The following is a 26,509-nucleotide window of genomic DNA, read 5'->3' on the forward strand; positions in this document are numbered from 1 at the left end:
ATAGTCAAAACAGTGGAGACCAACTTTTAAATCGACCGATTCTAATATGTAAGCAGATTTTAAGGGTTCAAAATTAGCGGTCCCCAAAATTTTAAATTAAAACATTATAAAAATCATATTTTTTTCATTTAGAAGATGCAAGTGAGAGTACCCCTTTCAAATGGACTATGCCGAAAACATTCATAAGGTTGGATCATTGGAAAACAGCATCTTTCACCGGTGCGCTCGGGCCATTCATGCCAACGTGGTGTAATGAATCCTATTGCCTACTGCTGCAAGAGGGAAAAAGATGAGCCATACGGAGAACCCAATATAAGAAATAATTTTGACTCTGCCATCGAAACTCAAGAGGGGCCCAATAGATTAGTGATTTGGGCTTTTTTATTTAAGGAGTACATGTCTAGGGAAAGGGGAAGATGTAAGTTGTATATCTCAAGTTTAACCAACTTTCCATTGGGTTAACTTGATGGTATAGCTACCAACGGAGGGCTCCACTAGGGGTGGACAACCAGCCTGTCAGCCCGATGAGCCAAGCCGACCCAGCTGCCTTGGGCTGGGTTTGGGCCATGATTTTAGGCCCAGGCTCATTAAGTAGCGGGCCAAAACCCAGCCCTTTATACACTTGTTAGGTAGGATCAGCTAGTGCACGTCACCTTGTGTTGGGACGTTGCAGGTTCAAAACCCAATGGTATAGTTGTATAATTGGTAGGGGTCTGCCTAACCCCAGCTTGCCTTTTAGCATATATCATTTAACATATATATAACTAAAAATGATTGTACTGAATGACAAAAATGATGTATTTTGGAAAAATGCTTGGTGCAATTGTATGCATACACATTTATGGTAAAAAAAAAAGGGAGAGTTTTTCACCCTTAGAAATTTGAGTCATGAGAATTACTCTACTACTTTAGAGTGGCTCTTTGTCACTCTTAATAAATAATACTTCTCTGCCTCTCAATAGGAAAACTCTAGGCTTCATTCTTATCCTTCTTTTTAGAAAATAATGAAATTTTAACACCATCTTTCACCTTTCTGCTTTTCATCAAAAGAATGGAAATACGTTCTCACGTGAGCTCAGACGAGATATATATCTAGATACATACGTAATGTTGACTGGTAGATGGAGCTTGACAAAAGCTCTAGAGAATAGCAGTTGAGTTCATGCTGGCTGCTTCACTCTGACCATCACTAAGGGCAGTTACCGTGATATAGTATATGACCGATAATCAATTATATCCAATCCTCACCGTGCGTCTCACTTGAAACCTGTGCATATATCTCACTTGGGATATGCGACAGTAGGACTTAATTCCATCAACCTGGGGCAGAAGCCAGAAATCTAAATTAGGGTGAGCACAATAACAAGTGTGTGTGTTCGCAAGAATACGTAGCACACACGTGAATGTGTGCATGCATATCCACATTAACGTGCACACACTCATGCTCATAAAGTGGCAGTAGCTAATCAGATTTGCTATAGAAGGCTTGTGACATTAAGCATACGAGAAATGTGAGACTAAGCTGGCAAGTAGGGGTGGGCAACCGGCCTGGCAGCCCGATGGGCCAAGCTGACCCGGCCCGTCATGGGCCGGGTTTGGTTCATGATTTTAGCCCCGAGCTCTTTAGGTACCAGGTCGAAACCCGACCTTTTATATACATGGAACAGGCTTGGGTGCTCCTGAGTTATTTATCATTTTTTTAATAAAATATAAATTTTAAAATTAACTATTGTATAGTAACTTGGATAACTATTATTATTTACCTAATTAGGTGCATAGAAACTTGTTATTTGTTAATTATTACTATTTACCTAAAAAATGCTGTCTGTTAATTATTATTATTTAATTACCTAATTAGTTGCACTAATTAGAAATTAGTTGCATGAGAACTTGTTATTCTCTCATTAACCCATAATTTCAGGCAAAGTTAAGATTAGGTGAGGCCAGACCCAGCCGTGGGCTTCACTTCAAACCCAACTTCATTAATAACCGGACCAAAACTCAGCCTGCTAGTAAATGGATCAGTGGGCCCAATCCATTAGCCAGCTGGGCCAGCCCGATGGCCACCCCTACCGGCAAGTATCCATTCTTTAATCTTTGCTTTAAATTCATGTATACACCCATGTGCATGCAGATGTGCGATGGTTTGCCTGGTCCACCATGACCTCCACCTCCTCCACCACCACCACCTGAACCACCTTATGGCTGTCTGTCATCTTGGTAAGTTGATAGGAGCTGTCAGTGCATGTCTCCATGTGAACTAATTTGCCTTTCCTTAAATTGTTAACCTCAAGGACTAAATTGAAAGGGTTAATGAGAAAATCTATTAAGGCATGAACTATTTTGCAAATAGCCAATAGGCAAGGAGTATTTTGCACAAAAAAACTTTTCTTTTTTTATAATGAAGCAAAACCATTGTTTTGGTTTAGAAATCCTGTTATGGCTTTTATATACCATTGTTTTGCAAATCAGGCCTTTCTTGACTGGCAGGTGGGCACCCTACTTCTTTTGATTTACTACTTGTCACTCTTGATTTAATGATACTTCCTCAAAAAACTCTAAGCTAATTAGTTCTTGTCCTCCATTTTGGAAAATAATGAAACTTTTCTTTTTCTTTTTCTTTTTCTTTTTACTCGAAGAAACCGCCCCAGGTGTAGAGACCTAGCCATGCTGGCTCAACTCGACCTACTTAGGTCTTTGTCCATGTCAGCGTAAAACTTTGAGGGCTTATCCCAGGGAGTCACCAAGCTTAGGCAGGGTGGTGACACCCATGAGATTTGAACCTAGACTGTTTGTCCTGTCACACTACGCCAAACCCATTGGGTCTAAAATAATGAAACTTTAACCCCCATCGTTTTCACCTTAAGAATTGAAACACGCATCTCACCCGGACTCATTCAATACCGATCAATGCTGGCTCGTCACGTGGCTTTGACTGGTAGTTGGAGCTTGATAAAAAGGATTCGAAGAATAGCAGTTGGGCCGGCACCATCATATCGTATATGACCAATCATCAGTTATATTCAATCCCCACCACACATCTCACTTGAAAACTGTGTGTCTTCATTGGGATATATGACCAATCATCAGTTATATTCAATCCCCACCACACATCTCACTTGAAAACTGTGCATCTTCATTGGGATATGTGAGAAGACTTACACAACTCACGATGGAGTATAACCAGTAATTTGGTAAGGAACCAACTCCTATATAAGTTCACTTTCAACCCCTCCTTGAGAAACTCCTAAAAGGAAGCTAGAGAGAGGGATGGCTTCGCCAGGGCTGACAGGACCTCCACCTCCGCATCCTCCACCACCACCACCACCACCACTGCCCGAAACACTACCCTGGGGGCCAGGCCCTAGTAAACCTTGGGATTGTATGTCATTTTGGTAAGTGGCTGTGTTACTTCTTTTTTTTCAAGGTTCTTTTTTCGCAAAATAGTCCCCTTCTTATCGGCCATTTGCAAAACCATAAACTTTTTTAAATCCTTAAATAGTTGTTAACTTTGAGGACTAATTCGCAAGGCTTCGTGAGTAAGACAAGAATTATTTTGCAAATCAACGATAAGGCAAAACAATTGGTTTTGGCATAGCACCAAAGGATGCACACCATATATCAAACTCTTGACATCTTTCAACTTGAGCTTCCTTAGCTCGACCTAACTAGCTAGATGTGCAGATGGGATTTGAATAAGCCTAGACCGGGTTGGTGATAGTGATTGTAGTCACAAATCTGGCTCATTCTGGAGAAAATATTTTCCTGGAAAAACTCACAATGTTTTGAAAGATCTAGTGTTTTCTCCAGAAATTATCAGCATTAGAAAACTATAAAATATTCATCAAATATATTTAACATTATACATAAAAAATCTCTAGTAAAAGTGTTTTTATCGGCTAATATCATGTCAAAGTATGATATTTCAAAATAGGCAATATTTTGAAAATATCACATTTTACAATATAATATTGGCGATATCTGTGATTATGGATTGGTTGGTTCAGGTGAAAGAGGTGCCGGGTTCCAATCCTGCTCCTTTAAAAAGTTTCAGTCACTTTTTTTTAATAAAGGTAATCAGATCAACAGCCTAACTCGAGCTTGCTCAAGTTTGACCCAACATGAACATGAATATTGAGATATTCTCAAATTTTGAAATTATTCTAATTTAATTGTTATATTCACTTTTTTATCAGCTCTATTTCGGGGGGGAAATGTTTTTTTCTAATATTTTATAAATTTTATTATTCCATCCCTTTTATACATATGTTTTCTTCATTCTTCAATTTATTTATTTCAAACATGAGAAATAAAAAAAATTACAATTCCACAAGAGATTTTTATTTTTCTTTTCTTTTTTGTTTTTCTTTTTTTTTTGCCTTTGAAAACTTTTGTCACTATGTGCAACATTGTATTATCTCAAGTTTTTTTCTATGCGCCTACGAACGGAAATTATGGATCAAAAAAGAGAAAAACTGCAACACCAACAAGATTATTGGTGGTTTGGATATGATTGGAAGCTATCTAAAAAAGGAAAAGAGAAAACGGGGAATAAAAAATACTTGGTGAGAAATTTTGTGAAATCCTCGCCACTGATCTGGATTGTCGGGGTCCACAATCCAAAATCCCATCTCTTTTGGATTCTTGTTCATCTCCCACCAGGTGTGGACGTTGTTCTTTTTTTTTTTTTTTTTTTTTTGGGGGGGGGGGGGGGGTTGTGCATTAAGCAGCTGAATTACCCTCCATCAGGCCTTGGGCCCCATTACTGAAAGGCTCTGTCCCCAAGATGGAGGGTGATCTTAATGCACATATATTTGTGCAATCATATTCCACCTTATCTTTTCAGGTGGGGGGAGGGAAAGAAATAAGAAAATAATTTGAGAGAAATGTGAGGACTTCAAATGCTTATGAGGATGACAAATGAACCAAGCAGCTCGTGGCTTAGCTTGATATATAAGCTCATCAAAAGCTCCTTTGAACTCATCAAATGAGCACGGTGAGCACGGCTACGGGCAGCTCATGTCGAGTATGAAAAATGGGTGTTTGTCTTGGCTTCATCATCTAGGCTCATTTAGGTGGAGTATTGGCATTGATTTTGGGGTATGGTATGGGGTCCGGACCCAGTCTAATTGGACTCATCATATGAGAAACCATACTCGGACCTGATAAGAACTACCTGAACCAGACCTGGATCATACTCGGTAAAACAATATTTTTTTATCATTTTTACATTGAAAATTTGTGGGTTTTAATCGGAACTCGGGTCAGGTCGGGTCGAGTCTGGGTCTGTTATGAAATTTCATAAACCTTTGGGTCTTAATCGGATCTTCTTATTTATCACCATACCCAGACCCTATAGGGTTGGGTTCGGGTAAAACCAATGCGTTGACACCCCTAGTTGGGACATTGCAAGTTTGAATCCCAATGGTAACTGGTAGGGGTCTGCCTAACCCAAGCTTGCCTATAAAAAAAAATTTGATTTGATGGGTATGCACTTAAAGCAAGTTCAATTTTCACTTTGTGGTTGTGTATAGGGGTGTCAATGGGTCGGGTTTAGTTCGGACCCAGGTGGAATCAGACTTGGACTAGATTTTTGGGTATGGTATCAGGTCCAAACTTGAGTCTAATTAGGTCTACTATAAGAGAAACCATACTCGTAAAATAATATTTTTATCATTTTTACATTAAAAATTTATCGGTCTTGATCAAAATTCAGGTCGGGCCCAGGTCTGATATAAAATTTCGTAAACCATGCCCAGACCCTATAGTGTTTGGTCTGGGTCAGGTCCGGGTAAACCCGACCCGTTGACACCCCTAGATGTATGAAAAAGTTTTTTTTTAACGAGTCAGCTCAAACTCGGCTTGGCTCGGCTCGGCTCGGCTCGGCTCGGCTCGGCTCATACAAACTAGGTGAGGTAAGCCTCAACAAACCTTTGCTATAAACAAGCCTAGCCTAAACAGCCTGCATTCGGTTCGTTTGGCTTCGTTACCAGCCTTAGTTGATTATTATCATCTTATGGTCATCTTCTCATAATTAATTATAAAATAATCTGTTTGATTTGGGTGTGGCAGCTTGCACTTCCTATGTTGTGGCTTCCTGTTGGGACCTCGTGGGCACCCCTCGCCCATTCTGAGCTACTGCTGACTGACTGAGCCCCACCATATTGCTCTATATTTGTTTGTTGCTTTGCTACCTGTAACTATGTTTTGAGTTGAACTTATGGAGAAATAATTCAAATAAAATGATGTATTTATCGTCTTTCATATGTTCTTTTTTATTTTTACTCGAAGAACCGCCCCGCAGAGACCTAGCTGCACGAGCTCAGCCTGACATACTTGTGGTCGCTGTCTATATCGACATAAAACTCCGACCCCAGGGAGTAGCCAAGCTTCGGCATACGCAGGGGGTGATGCCCATGAGATTTGAACCTAGACTGTAAGTCTCATGGTCTAGGCCCCATCCCACTAAGCCAAACCTATATTCAAGCATTACCTTTCTGGGCTTTAATTAGGACATAAGTGAGTCGATTCAGTCTGGTTCTAAACAACACATTCCAATTGAAAAGGACAAGATGATAACAAACACTAATGGATCTGGACTCAGATTTGGAAATTGGATTTTGGAGACTTTACTTTTCGCGAATTAAGTTAGTCCCCTAATCTTACCTGTGGGTGGTAAGTGGGCCGTGTCTGGTTGGGTTTCATCAGATCCAGTTTTTGAAATGGTTCTAAAATTAAAATCCATAACTGACCCAATTCGGTTCACGTTTGGTTCTGGATCTGGGTCTGGGTATGACTGAAATTCTGTAGACCAACATGAGTGAACGGGTTTGGGTGTAATCTGGTTGAATCGTCAAGTATCAAAATGCGTCAGTTTTTTTTATCAGGCCCAATTTTCAAATTTTTGGATCCAGACATGCACCAATTTGATTTGGGTTCAGGTTTGAGTCTGGACATGTCTGAAATTGTAGACCCGTATGGGTTTAATGGGTTCTGGTATTAGTGGGGTTGGGTTTTAATAAAGTCATTTTTAATTAAGTCGGATATTATCCTTTAGCAAGATTTTATATTAACAATTAAACTCTAGAGTAAGCACTTTCAAATTGAAAACTTCTAAAAATCATTATTCCAAAGCATACTAAAATTAGAGATGAAAAGAACATTACCCAAAATACGTTTAGATATAAATCTGGTCCGAGTTTGGGTAAGTTTGAGTATATGGGTCGGCTTATATTGAGGTTGGGTCCAGATTTAAACCTGACCCAAACAAGTTTACCATCAGCAGCTCGGTTCATTTACCAGCCCTAGTTGCGACCCCTCCTTTGGTTGAATTCCACTTGAAGGTATTCCAGTAATATGGATTTGCATCATGGTCAGATCGAGACCGATAGAATTTCCAGATATTATCCAACTGGGCCATATCTAGATATTCTCATATCTTTCTGGGTCTCACCTAGACATATACCAAAATTTCATAAATTGAAAGAACTAGAACTAGAAGAGTAATAAAGAATAGCTTGGAGTTACAACAAATAATTACTAATAGAAACAGATGTGAAGTTGTACTAATTAATAGATGCATATCATTATCATATTCATAGGCCCAAGAGGGCTCAGGGCTCCACTGATTTGGTAGGGGCGACTCATTATCCTTACCAAGCTGCTGCTAGTTTGATGCACCTTCCGTTTCCAAGATGCATAAAAAATCTCTACGTTGTTCTACTATTAAAGCAAGCAGAAAAATACTAAAAAAATGCATAAAAATTTAGAAAAAAATAATAAGGTTCAATCATCCATCTCCTTAATTAATTCTCTCGCATAACAAGTATTTATAGAAAAATAAAACCTTAATTCTATTTTTAGATATTCTTGAATAGATCTAATATCCAAATATAACTTTAAAACCAATAAAAATAAACTTGGACACGTGTTGTTCTTCAGCCTATATTGTAACCTGCACTTCAAGCTTAGTCCGTGGAAATCCTCTATGTATTCAGTGGCATACCTTGATCCTTACCAAAGCTATGGATATCTTTGTAAACCAACTGAGCATCGCCGGGTTCGGGTTCGGGTTTGTGTCGTAAACGGGTCGACCCACCTAACCTGTTTATTAAACGGGTCGGGTTCATGTTAGGGGTATGCCAACCCGCCAACCTGTTTGACCCGTTTAATAAACGGGTTAGGTGGGTGGGTCAACCCGTTTACCCGAACCCGACCCGCCAACACGTTTACCCGACCCGACCCAACCCGTTTATTAAACGGGTTAACCGTGTCGTGTCGGGTTACCCGTTTAATAAACGGGTCGGGTTCGTGTTGAGGTATGCTGACCCGCCAACCCGACCCAATTGCCACCCCTAACTTCACCCAGCTTCGACCTTGTTGCAAGAGGTGCCACCCATGGGTTTCAAACTTGTGACACTTGGAAGGCCCTCAATATGGAACATTTGGTTGCTTGTGGGGTGTTGCGCAAATGAGATTTACTTTCTAAATCTCATGAGTTCTCATGAGATTTGAGTTCTCACACAAATGAGAACTCGAATATCACGAGGTCTGATTTGCAAGGTCTTGCTTTTGGGGTGCTGTGTACAACTCACTTTTTAAGTTTGGTTGCTTTTGGGTTGCTCTGCAAATGAGATTCACCTTCTAAATCTCATGAAATCTGGAATCTCATGAGATCTAACCAAACGTACCCTTTATGTACATGAGATTTTCTTGTACATCTACATGGGCCCATATCCATCTCTATCAATATTTATCACAAAAAACATGCAATATTTTCTCTAGTTATCTGTAATCTGTTCCCTCAATAATGGTATCACCCTATCACAACCTCACATTATTTACATAACCCACACTCCATAGATGTCCCACCAATGAGTTTTCAACCTGCAGGCTGAACTAAGGTTTATCTGAAATTCAAGGCCTTATCCAAGTCAAAGTGGACAAATCTAGATATTCTGGCTAAGATCTTGCTAGGCCTCTTTAACCTGTTTCTCAATAATGGTATCACTGTATCACATCCGCACATTATTTAAGATGCATACTTAATAGGTGCCCCATCAATATGGTCTTGCAACATGGCTGGACCAAGGCTTATCCAAAATTCAAGGCCTTATCCAAGTTAAAGTGGGACAGATCTAGATATTCTAGGTTGTAAAATTCTCACCTAGGCATATATATATATATATATATATATATATATATATATCTAGCGGTATAGGCTTTTGATGTGTTTTGATCGAGAACAGAGGAAGAATAATTATTGAAGACTTGCAATTGTAACAAACAATAACTAATAGACGGCGATATGAAGAAATTTGAGTGACTCCTGCCATCTTAGCACTATGATCAAGTGTTGAACATATTGCAGATAAGAGAAGTTTATAATGAGGAAGTGAAAAAAAAACAACACATCTTGTATTATATATATATATATATATATATATATATATATATATATATATATGAAGGAGAATTGGGTAGGTGCTTAATGAAACGTGTTTAATGGGTTTTTCTGTTCTTTTGGTATTTTTTTTTTCACAGTTCCAACCCCATAAATATGTTGGGTATGGTTGATTTATGAGGAATCCACACCTGGATCATCTGTTTTTGATTAAAAATTTGATATTTTGAGCCTCAAAAATTTACAAAGATTTTAAACCGTTGATTTTTTTGAACCTTATAAAAACCTATCCCTGTACTGGAATCGAACACTTCAATAGCTGATCCCTATAAAATCAAGTACATAGATTACATCTGTACAGTCACAATTTAAAAATAAAACAAAAAAACCTGAAAAACTTATTTAGCATGTTTCATTTAGGGCAGACCTATTACTCATATATATATATATATATATATATATAACTGCACTGGTCTTACACTGCTATACCGCTGGCCACCATCCCATGACACAAAACTTGGTGGGAACCTCCTCTACCACAGGAGCCTCCTGCTTTGCCTTACAGAAGGAGTTGCTCGCATGGGGACTCAAACTCAGGGTATGAAAAGATCTCCCTATCGCGAGCCGAGACCATGTGACCAACCCATTCAGGTCAAATCACATCTTGCTTTGCTTGAACAAAAAATTAGCATTGTTTATTGAGCATATAACCCTTCATGTTCCTGTCGGGATAGGAATTATGGTTTTTTATTGTTTTAGCAAGAAAGTTGTCAAGAATTATAGTTAAATGGGGCCCTTCTCATCTGGTAAGGGCCACTTGTAAATGTCACCCCAAGTTGATGGGACGTCATGAGTTCAAAACCCACAAAAGGCATCCCTTGCTGCAAGGTCAAAGTTGGGTGTACTCAGGGGAGGCCTCAAGGGTTTTACCAACTGAAGGGTAGCCATTAGCCAATGTGGTCCACGGTTGGGGGTGGTTTTTCCTTAGCATAGCTTGAAAAAGAAAAATTATGGTTAAAATGAAAGATGTGCTCATGTTATGACACTGAGAAATTGTTAATGTTCAACGACAATTTAGGCCTTCTAGTTCCAACGTCCAATTTGGAGCAGTTGCCTTTTGTTGGGCCATGCATCTCTTTAAATTCTGTATATTCAAATTAATGCCCTTTTTCTTCAAAATTTCTGCCATTTGTTTGATGCCTTTTTATATGAAAAATGCCCTTTTCATAGGGAATAAAGTCTCTTTCGTACAAAGGGTAAAATAAACATGTCTATGAAAAATATATGTTGAGTTAGTAGACCTACATAATAAGTGCATAAAAACAACTTAATGGGTTCATACCTGACCTAGTGGAGAAAAACTTTCCCTCCAAAGTGGCCCTTTCAAATGAAAGAGGCTTCCCTTGAATGCGAGTATAAAAATGCGTCTTGAAGGCACATTTAAAAGTGAGAAAGTTGTAGGAAAAGTGAAAGTAAGAAGGAAAATGTATGATTTCTTTTTACCATAGCAAATGAGAGAGAATTTTTATCTGAGAGAGTTTCCTAAAGGGTACATTTGGAAGTGAGAAACATATAAGAAAAGTGATACAATGTGAAAACATTGTACGGTTCTTCTAACCCTTCCAAACCAGGGATACTTTTTTTCTAAAAGAGTTTTTTTCTAAAAAGTATACTTTTTTATAAGAAAAGTTCCTCCAGAGAGGGTGGAAGAATGTTTCCTGCCAAGAGAAAATAGTGATTTACACTTTCCACCAGGCATCTCACCACACACTCTTTACCATTATCACCGCACAATTTCAGAGGCTTCAGATAAAGAAGAAGAAGCATCATCATCCATTAGCAGCAAAATTTTGGAGGCATTTGATATAGAGGAGATCATCGAACGGATCAACAATCTCATCACGAACCAAGACTCTGATTTCTTATTGCAATCCTGTGAAGTTTCCACTGAACATGATGTTGGTGGTTGTTCTTTGAGGGCTGAGGAGGAAAGTAACAACCATGGATATGATCCTCTGGTGATGGAGACCCATGCTGGTAGCGATAGTGCTCACAACTCATTGCAATATCAAGATAATCAAGAGCAAAATCCTGAGACGACCTGTGATCAGTGGCGGAGCTAGGAACCTAAACTAGGGTGGGCACAAACACATGGTAAGAAACCAAGTCAAAACCCTAAATCCTAGTAAACATCATTCATAAATAAGCTAATTGAAAAAAAAAAACTAAAATTCTAACCAAAACCAAGCTTGCATTCATGGAATCTTGTTTAATGTTGATTGAAAAAAAAGATTGACAAAAATACCTACTTAAATATTCATGTCATATGAAAAACCAAAATAACACAAAAATACAACCGATAACCAAAATCATGCATTCATTAATGAAATCATGTTTAATGATAATTGAAAAGAGAAAAGAACACCGAAAAACTCAAAAACCATAATTAAACATTTACATCATTTGAAAATATCCAAATAAACAACCTAATTCCTAAAAAATTCATAGATTTATGCTCATTGAAGAAAAAAAATCTAATGTTCCAACCAAAATAAAGTATTCATTTAATGGCTAATGCTTATTAAAAAACAAAAAAAACTTTAAAACCTAAATTAAATATTTATGCTATTTAAAAATAAACTATATAAAAAACCTAAACCCTAACAAACATCATGCATTATGTTGATTCAAAAATGGCCCAGGTTCTATAAGGAAAATGTTAGATGCACTCCTAGCTGCATTAGTAGCATCAGCAACGGCAATTCCAATATTTGCCTTCTTCAGAGCTGGAGCAACATTCTCTCGATCTCCACTCATTCCACATTTATGCTTCCTTTCTTGCAGTTTCCTCACGATTCCATACTTGTGCTCCATCGGGTTCTTAAATGGGTATCATGTCACAAGAGGCACATTTCACTGGAACCCTTAAAGTCCTTTTTTTCTATTTTCAGGATAATTTTTATCACAACCATCACAAGGAAACCATAACCTTAACAAATTAACTCAAGTTCTTGATTCTGCAACTGCGATAAGAACTGATCTATGCAGAATGAGAAAAGGAAAACCCTAGAAGAACCAAAATTAGACATCAACGATCAGAAATTTTGAAAATCAAAAGGGGAAAAAGGGGTTTTATTGAGAATGGATATCGAGAAAATAATGGACTTTCTACATAATCGTGCCCTGAGAGAGAGAGAGGAGAGTTGGGGAAACGGTGTAAAAGAGGTCTGGTAGTCTGGTCAGGGTGGGCACTACTCGCCATGAACCCCCCATATCGGGGAATTTTTCAGGTCAGAGTGGGCATGTGCCTGCCTACCCTGGCCACTATGTGGCTCCGCCACTGATTCTGGGGTGGGCGACTGCCCACCCCTGGCTCCGCCACTGCCTATGATCAAGTCATCAACCCTGTTATTGACATGCCTATGAAATGTGAAGAACCCCATGACCAAGCATCCCTTATAAAAACGAAAGGTGGCCAAGATGATCAAATCTTTGCGATCCTACTGAAAGGAACTTCTGATGAGCAGACCACTCCCATCATCAATATCAATTTGATGGGATCATCTTAAGGCAACAATCACCAAAACTCTCATCTTGTGACCAAAATGGAAGGCGGTCATCACCACCAGAATCGTCATGATTATGATGGGATCCGAAGTAGTGTGCCAAGTCTATAGAAGGAAGAGTAAAGGATTTAGAAACAATCTAAGGCCTCCTTCAGGGGGATCTCTCTCTCATTTTTATTATCATCTTCAGTGAAAACCTCTCCTTAATAAAGTAGAGTTGTTGGAACTACTCCACCCCTGGGTAGTCGTTACTCAGCAAAAATTGGGGATCTACAGATTTTCCCTCCTTAGAGAGAAAATCAGTAATGGTAACTTCTCCATGTCTATCCAAATGAAGCTTATTTGAATATGCCTCATTTGGATAGGCCCACTACTGGGTAGTTCATGTGTTGGAGAGAGAGTGGAACTACCTCTCTCCTCAACGCATGAACCCACGCGTGAACATGACCATCCATGGTCATCTACGGCCAACATCTTCCACTTGGTCATGTGAATAGAATCACGTTACAGGGTTTTACCTCCCATTATTGGAGTATTTTACTTACATACAGGTTCCTAGAATGAGTTATTTTCTTTTTTACTCATCCAGCCATATGTCTTATTGGACATATCTTAATCTCATACATGATATCTGTTTTGAGAACATTTCCTTTGATATGCCTTTTGTTAAGAGATCAACAATTATATCAGATGTATGTAAGTAATTGACTGTGACTTCATTTATTTTAATCATGTCATGAATATAATAATATTTTAACAATATATGTTTACTTTTAAAATTATCTGCTACACTCTTCATAAGAGAGATGGCAACCTGGTTATCAGAATAAATTTATACTGACCCATTGGTTATATACTGCTTCAAATCATTAATGAAGTGATTTACCCGAACGGCAAATGTGACAACAGCATTGCATGCAATATATTCTGCTTCTTAAGTATGTTGAGTTACGAAGCCTTGTTTCTTATATGACCAAAAAATTGCTCCTCCTTTAAGGAGAAAAAGATATCTGAAAGTGGATTTACTATAATCTCTGCTGCCAGCAAAGTCAGCATCAAAATATCTAGTCAGTTCTAAAACACCATCTTGAAAACACGATTTCAAGTTTATAGTCTCTTTCAAATATCGAATATTTTTTTCACTGCTTGTCAGTGAGGCCAAATAGGATTACTTTGGTAGCGACTAATGAGGTCAATAGCAAAGTTGATATCAAGCCTCGTGCATATTATAACATACATCAAGTTTCCAAAACATATTTTGTTATGTAAATAAAAGAAAATATAGCATACACTCAATTTTCAACAAAGCTTTATGAGGTAAACTGCAAATTCTAAGCACTTTTCTATAATTTCAGAAAAGTTAGAGGTTTGTACTTGTAAAATAGAAAAAAAATAAAACCCTGAAAAATAATAAACTGAACTTTCTAAGTTAAACAAAAAGTTTCCGAGGCTTTATGGGAATTTTTAGAAAATTAGGAGTCTGTCTCAGGTATTTTCTAGAGAACATGTCTCTTTTTAGAATTACCAAAAAAAGAAACCTTTGTTTTATAAAATCTAGGATACATATATAAATAACAAAAAGAATAAGTATTATTACGTAATACCACTTAAACTGGATATAGTCAATATTATCAAACAAGTATAGGGGCAGTTTAGTAAAGAATAGCCAAAATTAAAAATAAAAGTAGTTAGAGAATGTAAGTAATCTAACGTTAAAATGGGGACACAAGGGGTATTATTGTAATTTTATGTCCAAAAGAGCATAAAAGTGGGAAAAGTCAGGTTTTAGACTATGCAGGTTATATGTTCCCCCCCCCCCCCCCCCGAACAGGGCAGTTAGCTACATCTCATGATCGGGGGTCCCAAAGAGCACCACGTATGTAAGCATGTGCGTCTCGTATCCCCATGTTTGTCAGCATTAATTAGCGTTGGAGTTTGATGCGATTGCAAAGACTTAAGTACCCTCTCCTCCATTGGTGCAAAAAAAAAATGACGGTTCTTGAAAAGGAGTGGTTGTAAAGACTTAAGTGCCCCGAAGATGATTATTTAAGACCCAGTCTCTGCACTAGAGGATTATCCGAAAAAGAAATCTCCTCTGGAGGAGGCCATGAACATCAACCCTCTTACTCTCTCTCTCTCCCTTCTATTTCTGCTTCTGTGCACATCCATTAGAAGATCATACATTGCTCCATCAAGCACCGACTGACCTGCACATTGACTGTTGTGGAGCCTGATTCAAAGTTTTTACCCTTACAGGAGGAGGGTTTGGGGGCTCATCCCAGCGTGGGTAGCATCATTCAACTCTCACTCTCTCTCTCTCTCCCTTCTATATCTGCTTTTGTGCACATCCATTAGAAGATCATACATTGCTCCATCAAGCACCGACTGACCTGCACATTTACTGTTGTAGAGCCTGATTCAGAGTTTTTACCCTTACAGGAGGAGGGTCTGGGGGCTCCTCTCAGCGTGGGTAGCATCATTCAACTTGAAGAGTTGTGGAGTCTGATTTAGAGTTTTTAGCCTTACAGAAAGGGGGGTCTGAGAGCTCCTCCCATTGTGGGTAGCATCATTCAACTTGAAGAGTTATGGAGTCTGATTCAGAGCTTTTACACTTACAGAAGGGGGGTCTGAGGGCTCCTCCCAACGTGTTCATGGCCTTTTGCCCTTACAGGAGGGGGTTCGGGGGCTTATCAACCCTCTCTCGCTCTCTCTCCCTTCTATTTCTGCTTCTGTGCACATCCATCAGAAGATCCTACATTGCTCCATCAAGCACCGACTGACCTGCACATTGACTGTTGTGGGTCCTTATTGATGAGCTGCCTCTAAATTTATTCGACTCTGGGTCCTTACTGCACTTGAAGTTGAGTCATTGTATTTTTTGTTATTCGGTGGGTGGTGAGGCCCTCCTCTACTCTCTCAAGACTCTTAGCTTGGGCAATCTTTCTTTTGATGATTGTGGTTGTAATGTATCGTTGAAGTTACAATGGGGAATGAAATGACAATAGAAATCGCTGAAAATTTACAAAAATAAACTAAACTCAATAACGAAGACACCACTTTTTACGGATTTGGAATATGACCTCCGGTTAGGGAGATATGGCCCTGACAAGTTGGTCCTAATTCGGGTAGCGATTTACTGCAATTTGCTTACTGAATAACACTACAAATCGCTATAGCGATTTGCGGAAGACACTACAAATTGCTATAGCGATTTGCGGAAGAATTTACAGAGCCGGTACCGAGATCTCATGTTCGGGGGTTTCAAACCGCGCCACGTATAAGATGCAGACCAGCATGTATCCCCATGTGGGTCGCCATCATATTGCATCATAATTTGGTGCCGCAGCAAAGACTTAAGTAACCTTTACCGCCATTCGCTTCATCTTCCTCGGACGGACATAAATGCCCTCCTTCTAGAAAACTGAATCGTCGGTTCGTGAAAATGACAAAACTGCCCTCCATCGATATCGCGGGAAAACGTTCCGCAGAGTTTGCGTATGTAGCAAGCGTTATGTTGTATGATACAAATAGTTCAAAAAAATCCTTTCTCGCTCTAAGCACTCTACCGGAGATTCTTTGCTTTCATCTCGAGTTGCCGGAGCATCCTTTCCTTTTTACCAAAGCATCTGTTTCCGTCTTACGCGCAGTCGCAGCATCGTTGCCACCTTCTGTTGCGTATTAGTTGTTACTGTTGCTTACTCTACAGTTGGAATATCCAAATTCTCATCGTTTCGGTGAGTTTCGTGTAAGTTTTCTTTCTTCAATCTGGAGATTGGTTCTTATACAAGGATTTGTATTATGAACCCAAATATTCCGACGATTTCTAATGATGATGATCATGTATTGTGTTGTGCAGGTTAGCAATGTATGTGCCTCATCAGATTAGAGATACCCCGTCGTTCTATGGGTTGTCTATTAGAGAAGTGATCCGCCAGTCCCATCTATCTAAAGTTTTTGAAAGATACCAAAATATACTTAAGATTGAGAACGATGAAGACAGGGAAAAAGCCTTGGAATCGTATTATGCGGAGGATTATCCATCAGATATCGAGGTTGCGGACCAAAGGAAGAACTCTGAAGAACGAAAGATGCAGAACAAGGATGACGAAGAGAAGGCAAAGGCCAGAAATATTGATGAGAATATAAATAGAAGGCGGAGGATTAATGCACAGCAGATGGAAAAGAGGAAGAAGAAGGCGGAGGAGTGGGAAAGGGATGTTAGCAATATTCTGGCGGAGGCTCATAGGAGAAACTTGGAGAGTAGAGCAATGCGACACAAGGCAAGGCTGCTGAAGGAGGCGGAGGAGAGGTGAAGGCAAATGAATAAGGAGGAGGAAGAGAAGGAACAGAATATTCCTCAGTTTGAGGAAGAAAAGGAAAGGCGAAGGAGGGAGTTGGAGTTCGAGGAAGCTAAGGAAATGCAAAGGCAGCAGAAGGAGAATGAGGAAAAGAAGGAAAGGCAACGGAAGGAGAAGGAGGAGGAGGTAGAGAAGGAAAGAGAAAGGAAGAAGCAGGAGGAAGAATTGCAGGAAAGAAGGAAACAACAACTGCAAGAGAAAGAAAGGCGGCGGAAGGAGAAGGAGGAAGAAAAGGAAAGGGAAAGGAAGAAGCAGGTGGAAGAACTGCGGCAAAGAAGGAAACAAGAAATCGAAGAGAAAGAAAGGCGGCTGAAGGAGAAGGAGGAGGAAGAAAAGGAAAGGGAAAGAAAGAAGCAGGAGGAAGAGGCGAAAAGGGAGAGACAAAGGAAGGAGAAGGAGGAGGATGCGAAAAAGGAGAGAGAAAGGATGCAGGAAGAGAAAAGGGAGAGAGAAAGGAAGGAGAAGGAGGAGGAGAAAAGGCAGAGAGAAAGGAAGCAGAAGAAGGAGGAGGAGAAAAGGGAGAGAGAAAGAAAGGAGAAGGAGGAGGAGAAAAGGCAGAGAGAAAGGAAGCAGAAGGAGGAGGAGGAGAAAAGGGAGAGAGAAAGGAAGGAGAAGGAGGAGGAGGAGAAAAGGGAGAGAGAAAGGAAGGAGGAGGAGGAGAAACGCGAGAGAGAAAGGAATCAGAAGGAGTAGGCGGAAAAGGAGAGAGAAAGGAAGCAGAAGGAGGAGTAGGAGAATAGGGACAGAGAAAAGAAGCAGAAGGAGGATGAGAAAAGGAAGGCGAGAGAAAGGCATGCGACGGTGGAGCCGGTAGAGATGGAGATTGAAAGGCAGTTGGAGGCAGTGGACCCACCAGAAAGTCCCAGGTTGGAGGGAGAACAGCAAAAAATAGCGACCAAGGTAAATATATATGTCCTATCTGCGAAGATTTAATAATATGTTTAGCGATTTTGGTATAGCGATTACTGTGTTAGGTATTGATATTTATAGCGATTACTGCGATAGTATGTCTGCAACCGATATTATTTATAGCGGTTAGTAGAATAGTATTTATAAGTACAAATTGAAGTAATTTATAATTTGTAGGAATAATATGTTATTTTGTGTTACAGGGAGGTCACAGGAGAAGTAGAGCACCAGGTGAAAAGCTCGGAGGTCGCTATCAATGGCTTGTAGTTCTGTCTTGGTATGGTCAACTGAGTCCATATCAGAAGGACCGACTACGAAATATGCACTTCTGTGGCCTTTTGGACCAGCAATATTTTGAAACTTGCTGGAATACCATGACTCACCTGGTAAATAAGTGGAATGATAAGACTAACACATTCCAATTTGATTCTTTTGAGATCACCATGACTCTAGAAGATGTGGCGAGGATCACTGGCCTTAAGTGCGATGGCAGTGCTGTCCTATTACGGCATTCAAACTATAACGCAAGGGAAAACTGCACTGCCCTTCTAGGAATGTCGATGGACGAATGGAGTCAATGTATTTCTGGTGGAAGCAATTCCACATCAATGAAGGTCTCAATTTTTCGTAATAAATGGGAAGGCCACTCCGCTACTTGTGCATCTGAAACAGCTGACCAAGAATTGCGCAGCTTCCTTCTATATTTTTTTGCTCTTACATTATTTTCCGATTGTTCTAGTTCGAGAATAAGTTCCATGTGGCTGCAGTACCTGGCAGACTTAGACGAAGTCGACAACTATGCCTGGGGTGCCGCTATGCTCGCACACCTGTACAGTCAACTTCACCGTGCGAGTAATGGTACGAAAACAGTTGGCGGATTTTGGCCATTTGTTCAGGTATTTGTTGATTACATACTTAGTATTTGTAGACAAATCTCATTGCAGTCTGTGGCATTGCTAATAATATTTTTTTTGTTAGGCCTGGGCGTTGGAACATATTATCCCATTGCGTCCACGGTGTGGCCCTCCGATTTGTGGTTTTCCAAAGATCGGTCGTTGAGCCAGAATAAACGTCGCAGTTTATAATGCTAAGTCCATTTTAGATGGGCTGCAATTAAATGAGGTAAATGTTCTAAAATTGTTTACAATCGCGTCAGCATTTACCATTGAGTATTATAAATCGTTGTAATGTTCAGCATTCTTAAGTATACATCGCTGCAGGATTGTCTTCCGTAGTGCATATCGTTGTTGCCATATCATGCGTAAATAAATTTTAATATATTTTTCATTCGTTATTAAAAAGAATTACCAATGTACAGGTTTTGTGGAGACCTTATGGAGATGGGGGCGATGATGAAGACGTTGTTGCGGAGGCTGCCAGATTGTCTGACCGCGATTTGTGGCTATTCTGCAATTTTGAAGCCGAGTTGCAGCGAGGTAGTCGAGTTCTCCTACAATCTGGCTTGGGGCAGTCTATCTCAAATAAGCCTTTGGAGGTGAGAAGGAAGATGAATATTGGTGGGGGCAGGCACGTGAATTGGAGCGATTGCTACAGGGACGAATTATTAAATTGGAACTCAGGTGGTTTCCCTACCGTACCGTATGATCATGAAGGACGACAATTTGATCCTTTCTATTTCGAAAGCTATTGGGAACCAATGCGGCGAAATCGGAAGATTGAGAAAATTGTCAACCCATGCCTCCCAACTGTCCCTTCTCATGTTGTAGCCCAGCCTCTACAACCAAAACGTCGTCTCGCTCTGGTTAATACGACTAGTCCATCAGTAACAAATCACGAGGAAGACTGAACACTTGCTCCAAAAGAGAAGACTGTCTCTGCCGCAAGGTTCGAACTTATTAAGAGGGAGAATAAGAAATTAAGGACAGAAGTAAGCACTATGGGCATTCAATTGAATGCAGTGGTGGACATGATGACCAGTCTTCTTAGGCAAGGTTTCGCAACGAAGAGGCCACCCAGGATAGACAGTCCACCAATAAAAAGTGAGAGACAAGTCTATGAAATTTCATCAGATTCGTCCAGTGACTCAGAATAAATCCTAGATTTTCATTTTTATCACGCTATACATTTGTTGTAATTGTATAATGAGTTGCGGTAACGTGAAATTCTTTTACTGTTTAATTCTTTATTATTACATCTTTCCGACTTTGGGTCTCGGTAATAAATAAACTTTAAACGAAAATAGATGTTTCTTCAGAAATCATGGCATTGCCTAACCTCTTTGGCATCGCTAAGATATAGCATTTCTGTTTAGCAATCATTGTATTTGTCTTCGCCTCGAAAGAATAGCGCATAAAGTATTGGCGATCTAAGCCATGAAGAATAATTTAACGAGTTCTGACGGCACAAAGGTTTGTATCCATATACGATAATCATGAAAAGGTATTTGTGTTAAATAATCAATAGATAAGGAAAGGATTTGTTGCCATCGCTGGATACTTCGTGCTTTGAGTCGGAGAGCGATCTGTGGCATCGCAGCATAGTGATTTATGGGTATTGTTCGAATGTCAAATCACACATGAAAAACGTATTTTTGAATATTTAAAACTTAATGAGCGGCATGGAAAGACGTATTTTTGAATACTTCAAACGCAAGCATTTAATTTGGCGGCAGTTATCAAAAAAAGGCGGCATGCGAAAAGCCGTATTTATATTTTTTTTAAACGCAATCAATTAATTAGCGGGCTATTTTCAAAAAATGGTTGCACGTTAAAGGACTTTACCTTTGTAGGTGAGGACGGCGTTTCAGTATCTGCGTTGCAAAGGTGCCATCGATATCTCCGTCCAGGCATGGCGCCGAAGAAGGGGACAATCGAAGCAGTACGACTAGCCATGGCGGACAAGAAGAGGACAAGTGGAGCAATACGACCCGGCACGACGCCAAAGACGATGGGAGCACTACGACCGGGCACGATGGCAACGGAGAGGACGATGGTAGCAAAACGACCAGGCACGGCGCCAGAGGAGTGGACGAGGGGAGAAAAACGACCAGGCACGGAGCAAACGGATAGGAGGATGGGAGCTAAACGACCAGGCACGACGCCAATGGAGTGGACGATGGGAGCAAAACGGCCACGCACGGCCCTGAACAAGAAGACAACCACATCCACAGTACCAGGACTAGCGCTTAAGAGGTATATTTTTTGAAACGCCTGAGCGGTTTAGTGAACATTTGCCTTTTCATGTCGTATTTGGACTAGTGTTGTTTACTGTAGACAATAATTTCAATGTCCAATCCTGAATACCACGCTCATGGTGCACTCAGTGCAACATCCACAGTCTCGGGTGGGCGGCAACGCCCTGACGAGTTCGTAGATGACATCGAGCAGATGCAAAATGAATTTGCAGATGGGAACACTATCAGTAATTTTGTAAGTATTTGTCCACTATCAATTTCTAGGTCATCGGTTTGCATGTTCTGAAGTTCGTAACTTTGTGCAACCAGACAATGTATGATTTTGTCAATTACATTCAGAGCAACCCAAAGAGCAATACAGTACGCATCATCAGCCCGTATTTCATGGTATGTCTTGGCTGCTGTTGTTCGTTGTTGTTCTGTTTGCTTTCATGACGTACTCACGTTTCTTGGTGGTTAAACCTTGTTATTTCGTGCAACAGATGTACGTCCGGCGAAAGCCATACGGCATAGGATTCGAAGATGCACTACCTTGTTGGAACAGCGATGATGAGTGCGTAGACATTTTGAAATTTGGAAAGGTAAGTGAACAAACCTCTTATCCAAGATTTATTCGTAACATCCTCATCACGATAAGTCTCTGGAACGAAAATGATTTTATCGATTCGCAGATTTTACTTCCTACACTCTGGCAACATCCAGACCATTGGGTCCTATACGAGATGAATTTTCAGCTAAAACAACTATGGTGCTACAACTCATTGGACTGCCACAGTGGCATAGAACGCGATGCTATGCATTTGATAAGCTTGTACCCAAAGGTAAAGTAGCTATTCGAGGTGGACCGGACTGTAATATATTATCCCTTTTTCACAGGCGGGATTCCTTAACGGGCAAATGGGTGTCGACATTGGTGAGTGGATGTTGCACTGTGCTGACGATGCTCCGTTACAAAGTAATGGGGTCGATTGTGGCATATTCGTAATGAAGCATATTGAAGCAATATACAATGGAGAAGAACCTTATTTCTACGCTGTATGAGCTTCGTATCCGATGTTATTGGGTATTCTTGTTATATATTGGTTTCACATTACCTGTTTTGTTGCAGGAACATATGCCGGTAATACGCGACGAAATATGCGAAAAATTGATTGAGTTTAAAACGAACGGCAGACAGAATAGTATAAAGTGAAACCTATCGATTGCTCTGTCTGTACAACCTAACGAGCCCCTCCATCACCGTTCTCGTTGTCTTCCTCGACAGCAACCCAGTCGGTGCAGTCGCGCTGAGGGTGGCCAGCAGGAGCTCCGCCAAGTCCTCTTCCTCTCCCTAGCGAGGTCTAAGCGGATTTGTCGTTCCGGTGACGGGTGTTCATCTCGTTCCGGTGACGGGTGTTCTATGAAAAGTAAATTGTATTCAGAAATAGTTTTGTGTTGTATACACATTACCAATGCTGGTAAAGTTGTTCTTAAGCAATGAAGAATACTGTACGGCGAAAGATATTTCTAAATATCGCATTACGTGAACTTATCAATAAGAAAGGTTTGTTCTTAGAAATCGCTGTATTGATGAACCGACGGTAATGTACACCTAAGGCGATTTCTTGAGACGTACTTGTGGATTTATTTGAGACCCAAAGATTCAGTCCAATTGCATTGACTACGATTCAGAATAGCCCTCTGGCATGACATTGTTTTCATTAATGCGGAGTGCTTTTTTATTTAAGATTTGCTTTTGGTTTAATGAAACTGACGTATATACTCGAAAACTGACGGAGGGTGATAGGACGTTTCATTAATATTTGAATGACACAACACACAGTTCCACTTTGCTTCCCGAATAAGGAACCGACATAATCGACAATTCCTGCATAAACGACTTATTCTTGAATCGAGTGCATAGGCGGCTTCGACGCAGTTGTCGTATCCGTCTATACCTTTTTCATAGGTCTGTAAGATCATAATTGAAGAAACCGTCGTTTAAAATTCAAGCAATTTTCAAATGCTGACACAGGTTTTCATGGTCGTAGCAGTGTAGTTTGACGTTAGACCACCAAGCGTATCGCTTTGTACTATTCGTAAAATACGAACGCGACATTAAAGCGATGTTTAAGCATACAACATTTCATAGCGATGTTGAATATTATCATTTCGAACATTAGAAGTCTTTGTTCATTGCACACATCGCAGTCTCACCCTGCGACTGTCAATCACGCGGGTTGAGCGCACATCTTTTATCAATTACAAGCCTTTTAGATCCTCGCCTCCGTCAGTTTCTCCTCCGAAATTAAAAAGGACGTCAACTTTTTGCAGAGTTCTTCGCGGAATCCGGGTATATCAACCTGCAAAAACAGATTGTAAACTAGAAGCAATAGACATGCCCTTAATTCCCAATAACAGAGGCCAAGGAATGGCATACAGCGTCGAAACAGGGTTATGCACCATTGTATATCGCTTCAATGTACTTCATTACAAATACGCCGCAATCAACGCCATTATCTTGTAAAGGAGCATGGTATGCCGTGCGATAGATCCACTCGCTGACATCGACTCCCAAAATGGATATGAGGAAACCGATCTGAGAATAATGCGACCGAAAGTAAATTCATGACCCCAGTACACTACATGATACTCATATAGATGAAATCTTACGAGATGGGAAATGTCTAGCCGTAAACCACTGTCAACTTCCAACGAATTGTAATACCATAGTTGTTTTTCGCGTAAATCCATCACGTATAAGACCCAATGCTTTTCAGACTGCCAGAGTGTAGGAATCAATATCTGCAAATAGATCGAAAAAATGTTGTTACCACTGTCACACTGTAATATTGCACTGTAGGTTTGTTTGCTTACCTTTTCACTTGTCATAAGGTCTCTGCAGTGATTACTGTTAACCCAATAAGGTTTGCCGTCTTAAAATCCACTGGAGTATGGCAAATGGCGTAATATAGTCTGCAAACCGAAAGAAACATTGCTAACACCAACGTTAACATACGAATCAATTGGACTAAATCAATAATGAAAAGCAACATAAAATACAACCGATATACCATGAAATATGGGCTAACGACGCTCACAGTCTGGCTTGGTGCGTTGCTTTTAATATAATTTACGAAATCGGATATAGTCTGTTTGCAGCAAATATGGTGTTGTATTGATCATACGTACACATGGCTTACGTTTATAGACAACTACTACTAGTTTCATACTAACAAAATTATTGATCATGTTGCATTGTGCGAATTCACTGCGCATTCTGTTGATGTCCTCCAGGAGTGATTGACTAAGTTTTCGCCCAACTTCGTCAGTGGATGTTCGACTGAAATGAATGCGGACATTGCAACGACTGATATTTAAATTACATTATATAGTACACAAAAACAAATCGCAAAAAACGCATGAAAGAGACGAATTTTGCTGAACATGTAGACTATGTGTAGACAATATACCCATGATTCGCCATTGTTGGTCGTGTAGCTGTCTTCGTCTGCCTCACCGACTACAATTTTCTATGTTCGAGGGCGGATCTCCAGGTTTATGAAGGAACCGTCGGTTTGGTTGTTGCTGGTTCACGAAGTAGAAGACAAACACACCTTCCAGTGCTTGTGCGACTATTTATGACCTAAAAGATGTACTGCTCAACCAACATGATCAATGAATACTGTACGACAACTCAAACATTTATGGGTATCCGTTGGAAAATACACATTGAGTAGCCTTTTATTTATAATATATGGATACAACTTTTCACAAGATAACAATAATGATTTCAAAAGGCAAGTGGAGGTGTCGGGAACGCGAAAGATTTGCTGGAGAAGAAGTTGACTGGAGGTGTATGGCGATTTGTGGTTATCGTTGAATAGCGATCTGTGGCATCGCAGCACAGTGATTGACAGTCCAACGCTGCGATGCCACACATCGCAGCACACTTGAACAATCCTTCGCATCACGCTAAGATTGACAGTCCAACAATAATCAACAACGTTCTACGCTGCGATGCCACATATCGCTATTCAACGATAACCACAAATCGCCATACAGTGATGTCATCATTCGCCTTATTGCAGAAGTAAAAACCCGCTATCTATCGATTTGAACAAATTCAACCACGAACCGCAAGTCGTCAATGACAAACGACTATAAACTCTCAAAAAAATCGGCATTGTGGAGATCGGGTCATGCAAAGAGGCATGACAACTAAGTTAATAGCCCACACGAGATTCCTGTATCCCAAACCTATCTGTCGACTGCATCATAGCCTGTCATGAAAGAGAAAATATTAGACACTGAATTAAGTTTCACAAGAAATGCATACCTCCTCGCAACATCGATTACATACCAAAAGCCTTGTAAAACTGTAGCGATCGTTGCCGGAAATCTGGTCGGGAAGAATGTAGGTTTGAACGTTTGCCGGTACTTCTGCAGGGTATTGCTGCATGATGGACATTACACGAGTTAGCTATTTGACAAGCTTCACGCAATGGGAAGCAATATAATATTTTACATACATGTTCATTCGAAGGGCTTTGTTGTTTTTTATTACAGGTTGGTTGTTTCTTAGTCCTTTTCTTGCCAACCAATTCTAGTGCACCATTTGCCCTCCGACGACTACGATCAGAGGCAGGTTTTCTTTTGATACCCTGTGCTTCATGAATATGTCCATCATAATCAACAACGTTCACTACTGACTTGTTGAAGATAATGTTTACGCTTCGGCGCAACTTCTCGGGAGTGTCAAGCGAGACATGATTTTGACCTACGTTGTTCGATCCCATTATCTTCGGCTGGTATTCATTCGCTGCAACAGACTTAATGTGAATTAACTCCACGTTTTCAAGTAACTCCGTTGCAACTTTTCTCACACATGCATAGCCTTCTTCGCTTCTCGATGCCAAATCAGCAACATGCATGAATGACCTACACAGTTGTTGGTAACGGGAGGCTATGTGGCACTTCTCGTCAACACCAGATTTACTCGCATTGTCCATAACGAGCATTTCAATCTTCGCGCGTCTCGTCCATCTTCGCATTACGTAAGACTCAGGTATTTCTTGTATCTTCTCTTGATTGAGTGCCTTTAATGCATGACAGCATAGGATACCTTTGAATTTATACA

General features: G+C 40.2%; 1 long non-coding RNA gene across 1 annotated transcript; it reads left to right on the top strand.

The window, feature by feature from the left end:
- The first annotated feature begins 3,251 nt into the window (after nucleotides 1–3,251).
- Nucleotides 3,252–6,266, top strand: LOC149844072 (uncharacterized). The gene is made up of 2 exons (XR_016431181.1): nucleotides 3,252–3,395; nucleotides 6,073–6,266. It is a non-coding gene; the product is annotated as an uncharacterized LOC149844072 (long non-coding RNA).
- Nucleotides 6,267–26,509: the final 20,243 nt, after the last annotated feature.

Source organism: Nuphar pumila, chromosome 3 (genome assembly GCF_984573655.1).
Source record: "Nuphar pumila chromosome 3, dmNupPumi1.hap1.1, whole genome shotgun sequence".
NCBI classification, from domain to species: domain Eukaryota; kingdom Viridiplantae; phylum Streptophyta; class Magnoliopsida; order Nymphaeales; family Nymphaeaceae; genus Nuphar; species Nuphar pumila.